The sequence below is a fragment of the Oncorhynchus kisutch genome, unplaced genomic scaffold (assembly GCF_002021735.2).
Source record: "Oncorhynchus kisutch isolate 150728-3 unplaced genomic scaffold, Okis_V2 Okis02a-Okis13b_hom, whole genome shotgun sequence".
In the NCBI taxonomy this organism is placed as follows: Eukaryota; Metazoa; Chordata; class Actinopteri; order Salmoniformes; family Salmonidae; genus Oncorhynchus; species Oncorhynchus kisutch.
Genome location: NW_022261979.1, coordinates 3,167,317 through 3,172,299, shown reverse-complemented (window position 1 = coordinate 3,172,299; position 4,983 = coordinate 3,167,317).

The window sequence follows — 4,983 nt, the reverse complement described above, 5'->3', positions numbered from 1 at the left end:
TCCATCCAGGTCCATCCAGCCTGCAGTCAGAACCAGGTCAAGCTCCACTGCCAGAGTCAGATCCACAAGGACTGGTGACCTCCAGCCTGCAGTCAGAACCGGGTCCAGCTCCACTGCCAGAGTCAGATCCACAAGGACTGGTGTCCTCCAGCCTGCAGTCAGAACCGGGTCCAGCTCCACTGCCAGAGTCAGATCCACAAGGACTGGTGACCTCCAGCCTGCAGTCAGAACCGGGTCCAGCTCCACTGCCAGAGTCAGATCCACAAGGACTGGTGACCTCCAGCCTGCAGTCAGAACCGGGTCCAGCTCCACTGCCAGAGTCAGATCCACAAGGACTGGTGACCTCCAGCCTGCAGTCAGAACCGGGTCCAGCTCCACTGCCAGAGTCAGATCCACAAGGACTAGTATCCTCCAGCCTGCAGTCAGAACCGGGTCCAGCTCCAGCCTTCACCACCACAGCCAGAGTCAGCCCACAGGGACTAGTGTCCTTTCCTCTGTTATTAATCTATCTTCTGAGCCTTATCTCTCTCTCTCTCTTAACCTACTCACATATGTAGAAATAACAAACCCTGCACGGTCTCTCCATAACATAAGTCTCCCCACAATTGCCAGTGATATTCCTGTTCACTCCATTAGGTTGACCACACCGAGTGGGACGCCAGAGAGGGAAGATGGATCAGCTGCTAGCGTTGAGAAAAGACAGGGGCCTTGTCTTCAAAGAGGCAGGCAGAGCATGGAGGATAAAGTCCCCTCGGGCCTCACCAACTAACAAGGTCAGGCTCTTGTGTTGGATGACAGCAGTTTTCCACCTCAAATTCATTCAACCAAATTACCTCAAAACGTCGCATTCCGAGGAGAAACTCAGACATCATATCTGGGTGTTTGATAGCGGCCAGTCTGGCAGTCGGTCGGGGGAGAGAGGAGAGGATGTGGGGTTTAGATTAGAGCGAGGCGAAGATGAAGACAGGCTTTTATAACCAGTCTGGATGTGAGCCGGGGCCAGAGCTCCTGAAGTAAGCTGTTAAAGAAGCCTTTTAAAAACACAGGGCTTTGATGCTGGGAGAGGCTAATCGTTTTGGTTGGCTATGTATCGCTTTAGCAGAACTCTAACCAAGTCCCAGACAGACTGCCCAAGAAAAAGACCCTCAGATCTGGCATGGCTCAGAGTACCCACTGCATTGGACACAGAGAGACACCTCGACCTAGTCAGTCACCAATCAGTCATATGGCATAGTGGTTTGTCAATGTGCATCACTAGGAGCTTGCTTTCATTATTTCTGTACTAAACAATACAAAAAGACAGATTGGAATACTGTTTTGGTAGAATAGAATCTACTCTATACCTGTATGGTTTGTAGATCTTGGTAAACTAGAATCTACTCTATACCTGTATGGTTTGTAGATCTTGGTAGACTAGAAATTACTCTATATCTGTATGGTTTGTAGATCTTGGTAGACTAGAATCTACTCTAAACCTGTATGGTTTGTAGATCTTGGTAGAATATAATCTACTCTATACCTGCATGGTTTGTAGATCTTGGTAGACTAGAATCTACTCTATACCTGTATGGCTTGTAGATCTTGGTTGACTAGAATCTACTCTATACCTGTATGGTTTGTAAATCTTGGTAGAATAGAATATACTCTATACCTGCATGGTTTGTAGATCTTGGTAGACTAGAATCTACTCTATACCTGTATGGTTTGTAGATCTTGGAAGAATAGACTCTACCATATCTGCATGGTTTGTAGATCTTGGTAGAATAGACTCTACCATATCTGCATGGTTTGTAGATCTTGGTAGAATAGACTCTACCATATCTGCATGGTTTGTAGATCTTGGTAGAATAGACTACCATAATTGCATGGTTTGTAGATCTTGGTAGAATAGAATCTGTGTAGAGCAGTAGGAAGATGTCTAGTCTCTATCGACAGCAGCCTGTGGTTATAATGGCTCACTGGGATCTCAGACAGCTCTACCATACATCAACACCTTATTGGCCACCGAACCCCAACAAACCTTTAGCATGTTTTCACAGCTTGGAAGCCAGAGGTGAGGGGAGGTCTGGGAAGAGCTGGGATCCCCACGGTATGCTTTCCCCCTTTTACTTTGGAGCACACACACACACACGCACCCACATGCACACTCACACACGCACACACACTTGTGGAATTCACACAAACACACACATATGCACACATACATCCACATGCACATTTTTGGAATTCACTCACACACACAAATTATTTATACAATTATTTTATAAAGCCTTTTTTTTTACATCAGCAGATGTCACAAAGTGCTGTACAGAAACTCAGCCTTAAACCACAGACAGCAATGCAGATGTTGAAGCACATGCATGTACACACACTTTGCATGGATGAACGCACCCACACATTTTGAATTTCACACGCGCATGCACACACACACACACACACACACACACATAGATTTGGAATTTCACACACATGCACACACACACACACACACACACACACACACATACATTTGGAATTTCACACACACGCACGCGCACGCACGCACGCACACACACACACACACACACACACACACACACACACACACACACACACACACACACACACACACACACACACACACACACACACACACACACACACACACACACACACACACACACACACACACACACAGTGAAAGCCTTTCCCCTAGGGGTGTTTGAAGCTGCCTCTCCAGCCCATGTTTATTATTCCTGAGTGATTCTCTCCACAGAGACAATAGATTTGAAGGGGCACATGGCTCTCTTCCTTGAAATCTTTGTTTATATGTTTTCCCCAACCAAGTAAACATGCCTTGTGAAAACAAGGCAGATCGGGTTAGGGCAACACGTTACATCATGGACACACAGCGAGGCAGTATAGTCACTATTTGTGCCTTCTGACAATTGTGAGAAGTTAACAATGAACCATTATTGCACCTGCTCTAAACTTGCTTGGTAACATTGGAAACATTCATATTTTGGACCATAGCATGTGATGAATGGGAATGTGAATGTGGTGAGTTTCCAACATGATACACCAGGGGTATGTACGTCCCAAATGGCACCCTATTCCCTTTATAGTGCATTACTCTGATCAATGAGAAATATAACCATTTACACCATGAGAAATAGAACCATTTACACCATGAGAAATATAACCATTTAAACCATGAGAAATATAACCATTTACACCATGAGAAATATAACCATTTACACCATGAGAAATATAACCATTTACACCATGAGAAATAGAACCATTTACACCATGAGAAATAGAACCATTTACACCATGAGAAATAGAACCATTTACACCATGAGAAATAGAACCATTTACACCATGATAAATAGAATCATTTATACACCATGAGAAATAGAACCATTTCCACCATGAGAAATATCAAAGAGATCCCAAAAATGTATCCTAGCGGTCCATCTTAATTATGTGAGACGGTGACACCACCACTTCTCCCCTGAACTGCAGCTGTGAGCTTCACGCTGTGCCACAAATGGCAGCCTATTCCCTACATAGTGCCCTATTCCCTACATATTCCTCTATTCCCTACATAGTGCTCTATTCCATATTCCTTACACAGTGCACTAATAGTAGTAAATAGGATGCCATTTGGTATGCAGACTAAGTTTCCATCTCCAACTAAAATCCAGTTCCCCTCCCCTCTCATCTCCTCTCGGCTCTTCCAAGCTTGTCAGAGAAATGACCTCCTCCTCCCCAAGTTAGACCAATCTGTCATGACACAATGGGCTTCCTCTCCTCTCCCATCGTGTTGTTTTTGGAACGCAGACCCCTTCATCCTGTTGAGGGCGTCCCAAATGGAGCTTTATTCCAGGAATAGGGTGTCATTTGGGAGGCCCGCTTACCTTATTCTCCCTCTGTTGACTGACAGACGTTAGTGGCCTGCGAGGAGTCGAGGGACGGCGCTATGTGTGATTTATCTTCACTCTCCTCAATTCACACTCATGAAGTCCATTTCACAATGTGTTTCTAAGGAGCTGTTGATTGGAACACGTTAATGTGGTGACCGTGGAGTCACGGTCCAGTGGTCCAGTGATCCTGTCTGACCACCCAGCTTAGACAGCTTCTCTCTCTATGGTGTGTCATACAGGATGCACCCTATTCCCTATTTAGTGCACAAGACCAGGGCCATTATCCAAAGTAATGAACTACATAGGGAATAGGGTGCATTTGTGGACAAGGACACAGTCAGCTAACATGTAGACTGTTTCACATTTACAGTACGACTAGAGGAATTACATTGATTCTGTACCTGGACACATCATTTGACATGATCTTCAAGCCATGGCCACTCAAGAAGCAACAACTCTGGCCATTAGGTTTTAATAACAACACATGGGTTTTATATGCTGCTTTTCATGGACTCTTAGATGCTCATTCAAACCAACAAAGTGCATCACCAGCTATGTACTATGTCCTTACGCCTATTATCATCAAACAGTAGTGGAGGTCTGTGTCTGGTGAACACAGAGAGCAGTGTGAAGGTCTGGTGAACACAGAGCTGTGTGAAGGTCTGTGTCTGGTGAAAACAGAGAGCAGTGTGATGGTCTGGTGAACACAGAGCTGTGTGAAGGTCTGTGTCTGGTGAAAACAGTGAGCAGTGTGAAGGTCTGGTGAACACAGAGCTGTGTCAGGGTCTGTGTCTGTTGAACACAGAGAGCAGTGTGAAGGTCTGGGTCTGGTGAACACAGAGCAGTGTGAAGGTCTGTGTCTGGTGAAAACATTAGACCGGTGTGAAGGTCTGGGTCTTGTGAACACAGAACAGTGTGAAGGTCTGGTGAACACAGAGCAGTGTGAAGGTCTGTGTCTGGTGAACACAGAGCAGTGTGAAGGTCTGTGTCTGGTGAACACAGAGCAGTGTGAAGGTCTGGTGAACACAGAGCTGTGTGAAGGTCTGTGTCTGGTGAAAACAGCGAGCAGTGTGAAGGT